Below are 14,089 nucleotides of genomic sequence, written 5' to 3' on the forward strand. Positions count from 1 at the left end.
TTGCGTTTGTGTAGCGGGTCTAATTAACAATTTGGGCTCTAGAAAAATGATAAAAATCATCGTGTTCCAATTCAATTAGAGGCTTATCTGATACCTATCATATTCTTCGTTCGTTATTCAGCTTGTTGTTGTGTGTATGTAGCAAAATCCCAGATGCTATAGTTGAAGCAGCTTTTGTTCAATCTTGCTCCTGTCCATTTTCTTCATTTTTATTATGACAACAACATTGTAGTTTATTTATGGCTGATGTGTACGCCAGAAATAGGCGGATCCGGAAATGGTTAATTAGATTAGAATGTAAAATTTTGTCATACCGTCACTATGCTTGTGCTGAAGTTCAATACATAGGGAATCAGCTGAGCTATTATTTGTCTTTCATTAGTTTATTTTTCTTCTTTCCATTGGATGAAGTGTAGATTCTTTTCCTGGTCTTTTGATGGTCTGCTAGAGTGTGTTTTGACAATGCTTTAGGCCATGTTTGGCTGCTCAGTTTTTTAAACCACGGTTTTAAATTCTTTGACGCGTTTGCCATCATGTAATGCAGTAGTTTCATAAACCGAAGTTCCAGTATCATGGTATTTTTGGAGTATTTGAAAAAGATCTCAACATCTCTTTTTTCTAAACCAAAACTAGAAAGCTTTGGTATTAGTAACTAAAGTATTCACAGCGCAGGCATTGGAATACTGATGTATTAAATTACTATAGTTTCAAAAAAATGTTGTATCTGTTTGGTTATGGCAAGTATCAATGTGAATTTTTTATTCTTGCAGTTGCTACACTGGTATTTTAAGTTATTTTTATTGCAGAAATAATATTCAATTTAGAGACACAGACATAGCAGAGGCGACCATGTTGTATCCAAGGTGGCATCCCCACATCATTCAAATTCCTTTTCTCTGTGATGCATAGATGAACTTAATTTGGCAGGTGTAGAGTGGTCGGCAGAGGATATTACTATTGTGGCATGGGTTCACTTCATATATACAAGTGCAGTGTTACCTTTAGAAATTTCATGGAAGTATTTGGTGGTGTTTTCTCGCTCCTGATTGTAGACAATCCTTACGAAGGATGGTGCATGGACCAGGCAGCCGTCACGTTCAACTCAACAAGATTATTTTTCGAAGTTTTAATCATTGCCTTGCGCAGGTGCGGTTCAATGATAACTCGTTTAAGGATTGACCACGTTTGAATGCACAGATGACGTGGATCTGTGGGGTCTTTAGCCATGTTTATGAGACTAGCAACGTGTGATTTTTTTTCTCCAGTTGCAACGCACGGACCCTTTTGTTAGTTACCCTTACATATGTTCTCCTCCTATATTTTGGTCACGCTCCGCCACTGCACATGCGGATGGTCTCCTACGCTCGTCTAGAGAAAGTGATCACTCCCGGCCGGCGAGCGACGCCGTTTTTCCGGGCCAAAAGACGGCCATGCGTATCGCGTATACACCACCACACGGCTCCGCTTCCGATCCACACGTCATCCTTCATCTGTTGCGACGCGGTTTCCATCCATTCGGTTCACCTGCGCGCCTCGACCTTCCAGTTTGAGCCAACGTTTGCGTACGAATTTGCAGCGAGGCCCGACGCGTCTACGCATTTGGCATTTCTTTTTTGGGGTGTAGAACTATTTCAAGTATTCCATTCCCAACACGTACGCTGTACTGGGTCTATATCTATACAATGCGTCATAATAAAGCAAGATGATATTCTTGATTTCGTCCCGCTTAGGTGATTTTTTATTTGAGATATAATATAAGCAAGGTGGTACTAATTCGGGGACGCTCTATGTACGTAGTAGGAGTTGTTTTTGCACGTCAAATCCAGTCCATTTACGCCCGTTCGTCACACACAGCCCACGTTGAGCCAGCCCACCTGATACTAGCCCGTTTATAAAAACCACGCTAAAAAATCACGGTCCAGGCTCTGTCCCGTTGAAGCCGGCAAGCCCATATATAAAAACAACGCTAAAAAAGCTTTCATCTGGAATTGAACTCCAGACCTCCAATGTAGCAATTCTAGATCACGTCCAACTGAACTAAGTTGCATTGCACTGAGAAGTATGGGTTAGTTCGTCTTTTAAATAGTCCCACATCGCTATTTAATAGCAAATCACTCTAATTTATATACGTATTCAAGTTTTCTGGGGCATCAGTAATACGGCTCAAGACTCAGTAAAGAATTCCCAACGACGTCACAAAAAGAAATAACGAGGGATGAGATATAAGAAAGACTACTCTTGGTACGGAAGAGACATGCATGAGATAATTAAACGAGTTTCATGAGACATGCATGCATAATTTAAAGGAGGAAATGATGGCCATTGGTGAGATCCTTAAAGAAGGAAATCAAATGACGTTGCATGATGCGCAAGAGACCCTATATATGGCCGGCTAAAGGGTCTAATGTATATTTGATGGGATAATTAAAGGAATTCCTGAGCATTGCATAATTACAAGAGGACAATGACGTGCGTTTGGGGGTGGGGGGGCTCTATTGGGTGGGAATTAATTGCACCATGATAAATAAAATACTACTGTCCCTGATCGATGAAAAACATGCCTAAATTTACTCTTAAAAATAGTTGTTTTAGATTCTTGAATAAGCCGTCCAGATGGTACTGTCCCTGGTGGTCATTTTTGTGAATGGGAAAACTGACATTTTCTTTGAAGCACATGGTGTTATGCTAGCACATACAATTCTCATTAAATTTAAGTATACATGAGTTTTCTCTCCCGTTGCATCGCACGGGCATATGTGCTAGTAATAATAAAGCACGGATTGACTTTGATGGGTTCACCATCGTGGTGTTTTTACAAAAAGATCCTTATGTTTTCCAGTAATTGAACCCGCAGTCCAGTTAATAAGTAAAAAAACGTTTCGGAGCGAGTCGTGCGTCATCCGTGATGGGCCTCATGTGCTGATGGGTTTCTCCTTGCCTTCCTATAGGATCTGCCAAAAGATATATGGCGTGCGTGGAATTCGAACTCACATCCTTGACTTGCATCAGTACAGCTGTAGCCAACGGGCCAAGCCTATGCCTGTATTAGAAAATAGAGTTCACTCTGTAATGAAATAGTCTCACCTCGCTTCTTTACATCTAAATTTTCTAATTTATATACGTTGGATTTTTTTTATGTATCAACGAGCAGTGCCACAATAAGGAAGGAAAGACGGATTGAAACAATAAGGAAGGAAAGAGAGGGATTTCGGGTGTGACAGAAAAATAAAGAAGGAATGAATGAGGAAGGATATATAAGGAAAGAATAAAATCCATAAAAAATAGAAGGATTATCTAAGATACGATATTGTGATACTAATATTTGACGTATCAGAATTGTTTAACTCAAGTGCAAAATATTGCGATAACACATGCAAAAAAAACTATGTCTAATCACAATTCACAATAAAAACTTTCATTATTTGTTGGTCATATGCTATATTTTTCTAAGAACAAAACAAACCATCGCTCTTATTTTTCAGCTCGACCCACTAGCACCCATCACCAAAGTACAAGGAGTTCGAATCAGAGTCCCTAATGTGTACGACACCAACTCTGCACTTTTATCTGTTATACTAGTCAGAGATGCGATATCTTTGGACAACGCTCCTAATATTTATGTTGTTTCTCGTGTGGCAGTGTAGTGTCTGGTGATGGGTAATGGTGGGTGGGGGGGGGGGGGGGGGGGGGAGGTCTTGGGCCATTGGGTTAGTGAAGTGAGGTTTTTTGTCTCCCGTTGCAACGCACGGGCATTTGTGCTAGTTCTATTTCATGCAAGTACAACTATGAGAACACGGGCCTTGCCCTTGTCTTGAACAACGCACTGTGCACGCGCGCAGAGTAGGTGGCCATGGCAGCTCACACGGAAAGTCCCGCATGCCCAGATGATCGGCCGTCTTGTGGTTGCGCTTCGTGACCCCCATGGTGTCGAGATCGACAGAGAATAGCCATGTTCCGTCTGCCGGAGCGAACACGATAGACTTAGGGCTGGTCACTACAACCTCCAATGGCGCGTCGAAGTACTCCTCCTTGTACCCTGCCAGGCCACGCGTTGCCTCCTTCAACTCGACGCTCTTGTGGATCTTCCACTCTTCGAAGGACGTGCGCGCCAATAGCACCAAGATCCGGAGGTTGCTGCCTTGCAGGCAAACAAATCGAATGTTCTCATGGGTACGATCCTCAGTGACTTGCAGCACCTTCTCTTGGAAGCTATCTGGCAACCAGCGGTAACGACCACCATAAGTTACCAGGCGTTGGTCATCATCGCCTTTGAAGCTCCAGAAGAGGCAGTCGGAGGAACAAGTGTGACCGAGGAAATGCAGCGAGCCAGCGCCGTCGAGAGGGATGTTGCCGCAGAGGCGACTACTCTGCTCGGCGTACCAGCTGTGCGGCCCGGGTATGCCTCTCCGGGCGTCGGTCTTGCTGTTCCGGGCGAAGAGGCACACCGTGGCGCAGCCAATGTCGTCGCACACCCCGTCGTATCCTTGGTAGACCACGCAAGCCACCTTGAAGGTCTCCATGCTGCCGACGACGTGGAGTTCACCGGACACGGGATTGGCCACGGTGGTCCTCGTGGTGCCGGTCAGGTACGCGCCGAGGCAGGGGTGGTGCTTCATCTCCTCCATGCGCGGGATGAGCCGGTAGCGCCGGGTGGCCGGCTCGCAGAGCAGGAGGTCCGGGAAGCACCGGCGCATCCACCGGCCGCTCTTCCTCGTCTTGGCGAGGAGCAGGAGGCTGCGGCTGCTGTCGACGACCTCCCACGCCCGTCTGCCGCCTGGGAGGAAGTCGAGCGAGAAGTGGCGGCCGTCGACGGCGGGCTGCTGCTGCTGCTGCGCGGTGGCGGGGACAAAGACGACCTCCCGGCCGCGCGGGGACGCGCGGTTGTAGTAGTTCCCTGCGAGGGGGTGTGGGTGCGGGCCCTGCGGGTAGCGGCCGGTGTCGACGGCCCATTCGAAGAAGCGTGGGGCGGCCATGATCCGGCGCCACCGCTTGCAGGTGGTGGCCGCGCGGACGAGGCAGAGAGGGGACTCCATGAGACACTCGAGGATCAGCTCCAGGAGCTTGTCCGGGACGTCGTGCAGCGTCGTCGCCGCCGGTGGTTTCGCGCGGGCGGCCATGGAGTTGATCGAGCCGATGGCCGGGTCGATCGGTGGTTTTCTCTCTGCGCAAAGAACCCTAACGGGGCACATATTTGCTTGTTTTTTATCGAATCCGTCTCGCGTACGTGTTCATATGGAGCTCGGCCTGGGTTGTTTCACGGGGACGTACGTGAACCCGTACGCAAGCCGGCCTAAACAAGAGTTACTCTGCTTTCTGTCTAAAAAAAAGAGTTACTTCGTTCTTAAAAAAACAGTTTTGTTAAAGCATATCTAGATGTGCCTTAAGGATTGCAAATCTAAGTCCCGTGTCATTGATTTTATGTGGAGATTCGTCCAGATATTTTCTTTTGTCTTTTTTTCCTTCCCAATTTTGAATAAGTCACTTAGATGTGCAATAACTAGGACATATCTAGATATGCCCTATGCGGACCCCTTAAAAAAAGGACGCAGATAACGCTCACATCACGTTGTTTGGATAGATGGTTTGTAGAAAATCCGTTTTATATAAACTAGGAAAACGGCCTAACAACCTAAAACCACCTTTGGCTAGCCTAACTAATCTGTGGATATGGAAAACCGAATTTTCTATAACCCAGAATTTCGCGTTTGTGGAAAAACGACTATTAGTCGTTTTTGTAAATACTCGATTTGCGTATCCTTGTTCCTTGTTGCCGATCCCGGCGGGCCCGTTCATGAGCGAAGAGAAGCTACCGAGGCTGGTGGCCATTGCCACGTCCTCACTACATATCGCCGGCCTGCTCGTACGTCCTCGTCTGGCCGCCGCGTCCTCCGTGTCGTCCGTCCTGGTCGTCGTCGCAGCCGCCGAGGTCAGCTCGTTGAGCATCGCCGCCGCCGGCACGCGACAACAAAGCAGGAGGAGACATATATGGCTGCAGCTTGGCGTCGACCAAAGGGTTTGCACCAGTGGGCACAAGCTTTTCTCGTCCTTAACCCCAACGGCGAGGGTGCATAGCCACAGGCAGGGGCGCCATGGCCATGATCGCCGGCGTGCATGCAGCGTGAACGACCAAAAGGAAGGTGGATCGGAGGAGGCTTTTTCCATGAATCCTCTTGTGTCTCTCGCGTACGTGTACGTTTCGTACATTTCGCAGCCGGTTGCAGATGCTTGCCCATGGTAGCAACTTTCTACGTATGCGTGTACGCGGCCGTCCGGCGAGATCAACTACCCAGCTCCATTACCTGCGTTTCATTGACGGAAAGTTGAGAATAAGAAGATCGCCGGAGAATAGGGAACTGGACAAACACACTTTTCGACCCAAACGTGGTCTTCTATAAACTGACTATTAACAAAACAGTTTTGCTACGTCTCAGTCGACTTAGACTTCGTTATGTCTCAGTCGATGTTATATTCCATTGATCTTGCATTAAGATTCGTACAAAAATTTCCTTTTAGTTTTTTCTTTTTCTTCTCATATACTATATCACTTGAGTGAGACTTGGTTAAGTCTCAGTCAACTGAGACCTAGACACACCCTTAACAAAAAAGTTAGTAAAACCGGTTTTCCTAAAAATCAGGTAAAAACTCGTTTTCTATAAACTCAATGCTAATATTTGTTATCCAAACAACCACTTAAGTGATCTGGCCACGCGTTTTGTGTGGTGTCTAAGAGAACCAGCCCACACGCCTATGTGGGGGCAAAACAAGTAATGCCCACACGCCTCTTTTTTTGCCTCGCGATCCCTCCCACACGTCTACGTGTGGGCGAAATAGATAACGCCCACACGCCCGTACGTCAGGCCTCCTACCTCATGGCCCCGCACGCCCCGCGTGACAGTCATCACGTGTCGCCGCAGTTGCCATGGTCCCGGACCCTCTTCCATGTTCGTTTAACTGCAGTTGCCATGTTGGACAACTACAGTTGCCATGTTGGACAACTACAGTTGCCATGGTTGCTCAACTGCAGTTGCCATCTCAGGTCAAAGTGCCAGATGCCATTTTTGAACAACTGGAGCTGTTGCCATGTGTGGTCTGGTCTACTACAGTTGCCATGATTTGAAAACTTTAGGAGTTGCCACCTACTAACACTAGGTAGTTGCCACGTAGCACTACAAAAAGACATGGTAAAATAACATGTTCGGGTAAAGAGAGAGTTGCCATCTGCTTACAAGCACGCTTGGGCAGTTGCCATGTACCCTGCAAAACACATGGCAACTGACAGCTTTGGGTGTGGGAGAGGAGACGGGTGTGTGGGCGCGTTGGTATCTTTAGGAGTTGCCATCTACTAAACACTAGGCAGTTGCCATGTAGCAAAAAGACATGGCAAAATAACATGTTCGGGTAAAGAGAGAGTTGCCATCTGCTTAAAAGCATACTAGGGCAGTTGCCATGTACCCTGCAAAACACATGGCAACTGATAGCTTTGAGTGTGGGAGAGGAGACGGGCGTGTGGGCGAACTGATAAACGCCCACACACCAGCCCCTCTGGGTGCGTTGAAAACTGGCATGTGGGTGAACTGCTAAACGCCCACACACCATCACCTCCGCGTGTGGAAACAGACGTGTGGGCGACCGAATGAATGCCCACACACCAACCCAATCCTATGTGGCAGGCAAAACATGCTAAGATTCATGCAAACAGAAACAGACGTTGATCCATGCGTGTGGGCGAGATGCAAACGCCCACACGTGCGGGCGTTAGTATTTTCGTAAAAAAGGGTGTGGCTAGGTCTCAGCCGACTGAGACTTAACCAAGTCTAAGTCGAGTGACATAACATGTAAGAAACAAAAAGGAAAACTACAAAGAAATTTTTGCATGGATCATCACGTAACATCCCGTGGATATAGCATCGACTGAGATTTAACAATCTTGTTAAAAGAAAGATTAGTTCATGTGGCCGGTCAAAGGTAAGTCACCGCATGATCATGTTTTTTCCTATCATTTTTCTTTCAACAAAAAATAGCGATGACTATAAGCACTAAAGCTAGCCGAAGGCGTGCCACCGTCTTCGTCCCTCCCTCACCAAAGTTGGATCAAGCTTGTTGTAGTAGACAGTCGGCAAATCGTCGTGCCAACGCCCCACAGGACCAGCGTACCAGAACAACAACGGTCGCCAATAAGAGAAGTATAGATCGAAAGGATCCAACTTGTAGACATAGAACAATCACGAACAAAGACTGGATCCAAGCAGATCCACCGAAGACCAGCACCGACCTAATCCCACGAGATCCGTAGACACACCTCCACACGCCCTCATGGGACGATAGACGTATCACAGGAACGAGGGCTAGATATGGAACACCGTATTCCATCTTCAGGGAGCCCCCATCGTCTCGTCTTCCTGAGCAAGACACAAACCCTAAATGAAGAACACCTAAAAAGGAGCAATATCCCACATGCTAGCTAGGGCTATGGTCCACCGCGTCTCCATGGACCTAGGGCCATCGAGACGAGGCAGACTGGTGTCGGCACCGACGGTAGGCACAGGTACCCTATGCTTTTTTTTCTTTCTTAGAGAGAAGGTGGCGGGTGCGTTCGATCGTGTTCTCTTGACACGCGTTGAGTGACTCAAGCAAACATAAAAAGGAAAAGAAAAAGCGAAAAGAAAATACTCACACAAATCTTCACCTAAAATCAATGGCATATGACTTAGATGTGCAATACTTAGAGCACATCGAGATGTGCTTTAGCAAAACTGTATTTTTTAAGATGATGTGGTGCATATTTTGTGTAAATATTTTGCTGATGTGTATGGAATTTTTTAAGCTATCATGTTTATCTTGGATGGAAAAACTTTGATTATAATTTATTTAACCTAAATTTACATCTAAGAGTTAACGAACTGACGTCAGTTCATTTCCGTTTCCGTGTTAACGCCTTCAGGTACGTCGTCGTTCGACACTATCTGAGAGAACGATCGTTCCATGGGGAAGCTTCCTGAGGGAATCTTCCCCCTTTATGATGGGCCAAGTTAAATAAATGAATGATAAATTGAAATGAGGGATTGGCATTTGTATAAGTCTATCACATATTTGTTTGATGTGCTAGTGATACGTCTCCATCGTATCTACTTTTTCAAACACTTTTACCCTTGTTTTGGACTCCAACTTGCATGTTTTGAATGGAACTAACCCGGACTGACGCTGTTTTCAGCAAAATTGCCATGATGTTATTTTTGTGCAGAAATAAAAGTTCTCGGAATGACCTGAAACTTCACGGAGAATATTTTTGGAATATAAAAAAAATACTGGCGAAAGAATCAACACCAGGGGGCCCACACCCTGTCCATGAGGGTGGGGGCGCGCCCCCTGCCTCGTGGGCCCCCTGAGGCTCCACCGACCTCAACTCCAACTCTATATATTCACGTTTGGGGAGAAAAAAAATCAGAGAGAAGGATTCATTGCGTTTTACGATACGGAGCCGCCGCCAAGCCCTAATCTCTCTCGGGAGGGCTGATCTGGAGTCCGTTCGGGGCTCCGGAGAGGGGAATCCGTCGCCATCGTCATCATCAACCTTCCTCCATCACCAATTTCATGATGCTCACCGCCGTGCGTGAGTAATTCCATCGTAGGCTTGTTGGACGGTGATGGGTTGGATGAGATTTACCATGTAATTGAGTTAGTTTTGTTAGGGTTTGATCCCTAATATCCACTATGTTCTGAGATTGATGTTGCTATGACTTTGCTATGCTTAATGCGTGTCACTAGGGCCCGAGTGGCATGATTTCAGATCTGAACCTATTATGTTTTCATCAATATATGTGAGTTCTTGATCCTATTTTGCAAGTCAATACTCACCTACTATGTGTTATGATCCGGTAACCCCGAAGTGACAATAATCGAGACCACTCCCGGTGATGACCGTAGTTTGAGGAGTTCATGTATTCACTAAGTGTTAATGCTTTGGTCCGGTACTCTATTAAAAGGAGGCCTTAATATCCCTTAGTTTCCAATAGGACCCCGCTGCCACGGGAGGGTAGGACAAAAGATGTCATGCAAGTTCTTTTCCATAAGCACGTATGACTATATTGGGAATACATGCCTACATTACATTGATGAATTGGAGCTAGTTCTGTGTCACCCTATGTTATAACTATTGCATGAGGAATCGCATCCGATATAATTATCCATCACTGATCCATTGCCTACGAGCTTTTCACATATTGATCTTTGCTTAGTTACTTTTCCGTTACCACTGTTACGATTACTACAAAACTATTACTGTTACTTTTGCCTCCGTTATCGTTATTTCCATACTACTTTGCTGCAGATATTAAGTCTTCCAGGTGTGGTTGAATTGACAACTCAACTGCTAATACTTGAGAATATTCTTTGGCTCCCCTTGTGTCGAATTAATAAATTTGGGTTGAATACTCTACCCTCCAAAACTGTTGCGATCCCCTATACTTGTGGGTTATCAGCTAGATGTATTTTGGTACCCATTGTTAGAATTACTAGAAGAACGCCCGTGCGTTGCAACGGGGCCACATTAACTTTATTAAGAGTTCAATATTAATCATGTTAATATTACATTTAATATTCTCATACATATTAAGTGACATTGGCGACTTTTTTACCATCAAATCCTCACACACACTCTCTCTCCATCCCTCTCCCTCACTCTCTCTCCCCCTCTCCCTCTCTCTCTCTCTCTCTCTCTCTCTCTCTCTCTCTCTCTAAAACACACACATATCCATCTTATTGGGTACGGGACCATAATCCATCTATTTCACACACACACACGCTAGTGCATAACAATATGGATTATGTGTATTATATTTGCCACCACAACTGAGGGAATTAATTTCATGTAAATCGGCCAGCCACCTCCATGACAAACAATACATCTAAATTCTCATCGTCATTTTTATGTAATATGCATTATATAATATCTTTATACTATTTCTTGAATGTGTTCAAACTATTACTTGAACTTGCTACCTCCAAATGATATCTAAATTCTCTCTCTCTCTCTCTCTCTCTCTCTCTCTCTCTCTCTCTCTCTCTCTCTCTCTCTCTCTCTCTCTCTCTCTCTCTCTCTCTCTCTCAGACACACACACACTCTGATATTATAGGACCAATTTTTTTTTACCAATTACCATAGTGTTACTTTTGTTGTCCACAAAATGCAGTGAGGTAATTCTTAGGAAATAAAATGCAGAGTTGACCAAAACAATTAACCACTATACTTGATGTAGAAGATGATGAAAGTATAAGCCTGCTGGCAGCAGCACCAAATGAAACTTCAAGAACACCACCCGCACAAGGATTAAAATATATAACCATACAAACTCAACTTCAACATGACTCTCCCTCCTTAATTGCCTTCTCTAATCTTCATCTTACCCGTGTGTTGCAGCTCGTTCCAGAAAGAAATAAAACATGAGCTGTTGTGGCTTGCAAGGAGCATCAACGTATGTATAGACAAATTTTCTTAATATTAGTTCATAGCAGAAACCTAGGAATATCAAAGCAATGGTTGAATTACCTTTGAGTTCTTAACATCCAATTAGAATGTGGTGCCTGTGTAGGCGAGGTGAAGCCCTGGAATATATGACAGCCTAGCCACTTTGACAGTGGGAAAAACTATAGACCGAGCCTCCTCTTTGCACACATCTTCCCATGGGAGTGGACTTATACGTCCCTCTCCCTCGCTCTGTGCTCTACTGATGCAAGCCACACAAGCTAGCTAGCAATGGTCGTTTTCTGATGCACGCTGAAGCTGGATGACCTCCCCCGATTATTGCCGCGTGAGATCCCAACGAACATAGGCATCGCAGCACCGCGTCCTTAGGGCTCAGACACATGCGTCATTTGGCCACCGCCTCCCCGCCTCCTTGGCACACCGATACGTGCGATGTCCCCTGCAGCATAATGGCCGAACGATCTCAAGCAAGCACGTCCTTCAACCACTGCCGCCGCCGCGCCAATTCGGCCCACCGCGCACGCGCCGTGTGAGCCCCATGCAACTCAACGAGCCACTCTGCGTTCATGCGTCGTCGCCGCCGCGCGCCATTCCAGCAGAGATGGCCAAGATGAGAGAGATGACGCAGGCTTAGGAGGAGAGGATGAATGGGTACCTCACGTTTGGCCTCTGATGCACCATAAGCACGTCGTGTTGCTGCCCCGGTGCCGCTCGACTTGTCATGCCGCCACAGGAGAATACACGAGATGGGGGAGGGAATAGGGTTTCTCCGGTTGGATCGTGGACCGGGAACCGGATCAGTCAATCGTGAGCGAAACAAAATCGGCGCTCAGGACGACGTGGTGTTGTGACATGATCCCAGCATCACGTCATAGGGGTCTGGACCAACACCATGTCACGTAGGTGATATGCCTAGTATGAATTTGGTTAATTGTTTCCTTTGTTTGGAGATTGATTATCATCCGTGAGTTAAGCTGGGTACTAAAGAAGAATCTGATTGTGATACATTAATTGAACCGACGAAGAAAACCGACGAAACTGGGAGGTGGAAACGTTACTGCGGGGGAATTGGGAGGTGGGAGGGAGGAAAAAAACCCAGGGGAGGTGGGACGAAAATTAACCGCGGAGACATTAGGAGTAGAGACTAACATGCATTGGCAAACATGATAGCACCCATTTGACATGTAATTGTATTGTGGATCTAACATCATCAAACAAGAGCAACCTTTATGAAAGTTTATTTTCAGACTTAGAAACACATAAAATTAAAATGGCAAAATATTTGTTGTATTTCACTAATTAAGAATCAGATATTTGTGAATCTTCGCGCGTCGAGGCGGGCGGCGGAGGAGGAGGAGCGCGCGTGTACCACTCCTCTTCCCAAGCTCTCAATGTCAAGTGGTAGAGCAGCCCTTATAAAGGGGTCTCAACTCTCCTCAACTAGCAAGGTGGGACTAAACTTCCCATCACCTGCCATCTCATACATGGGCCTTAAAATTAACCAGGGATTATTGTCTTATATGAAGCTAAGCCCATCCATAATCCAACAGTGGTTGCATTTCAAAATGTGCAAGTTCAACAAATACAAGCATGCGAGCATGGGCCTTGCCCTTGCCTTACACAACTCCCCACGCAAGCGCGCAAAGTAGGTGGCCATGGCAGCTCGCACGGAAAGTCCAGCATGCCCAAATGATCGACTGTCTTATGGTTGCATTTCGCCACCTCCATCGTGTCGAGGTCGACTGAGAATAGCCATGTTCCATTTTCCAGAGCGAGAACGATGAACTTCGGGCTTGTCGTAACAACCCTCAAAGAGCCGTCAAAGTACTCCTCTTTAAACCCTGCCAGGCCACGCGTCGCCTCCATCAACTCAAGGCTCTTGTGGAGCTCCCATCCAATACCCAAGTATGCGACCGTGGGTATTACAAAGATCTGAAGAGTGCTCCCCTGCAAGCAAATAAATCGAACGTTCTCGTAGGCACTGTCGTCGGTGACTCGCAGGACCGTCCCGTTGAAGTTCTCTGGCAACCATGGGCCGCCGTAAGACACCAGGCGTCGTTCGTTGTCGCCTTTGATGCTCCAGAACAAGGAGCCTTCAGCGTGACCGAGGAAATGCAGCGAGTCCGCACCATGGAGGTGGACGTTGTAGCCAAGGCAGCGGCTCCGCTCGGCGTACCAGCTGTGCGCCTCGGGTCTCCCTTTCCTGACCTCCGTCTTCCTGGCGAAGATGCATGCCCTGGCGCTGCCAACGTCGTCGCACACCCCGTCGTGCCCTTGGTAGAGCACGCAGACCACTTTGAATGTTTGCATGGTGTCGAGAAGGCGCCTGCCACCCGAGGGCTTGAACTCGGTGCACCTCTCGGTGCCGACGAGGTACGAGCCGAGGCAGCGGTGGTGTTTCATCTCCTCCATGCGCGGGATCAGCTGGTAGCGCCGCGTCGCCGGCTCGCAGACGAGGAGGCTTGGGAAGCAGCGGCGCGCCCACCCGCCCTTCCTCTTCTTGGCGAGGAGGACGAGGCTGCGGCTGCTGTCCACGACCTCCCATTTCCTGCATCCGCCGGGGAGGAAGTCGAGGGAGAAGTGGCTGTTCTTGATACCGCACCGCGC

This window comes from Aegilops tauschii, chromosome 1 (genome assembly GCF_002575655.3).
Source record: "Aegilops tauschii subsp. strangulata cultivar AL8/78 chromosome 1, Aet v6.0, whole genome shotgun sequence".
In the NCBI taxonomy this organism is placed as follows: Eukaryota; Viridiplantae; Streptophyta; class Magnoliopsida; order Poales; family Poaceae; genus Aegilops; species Aegilops tauschii.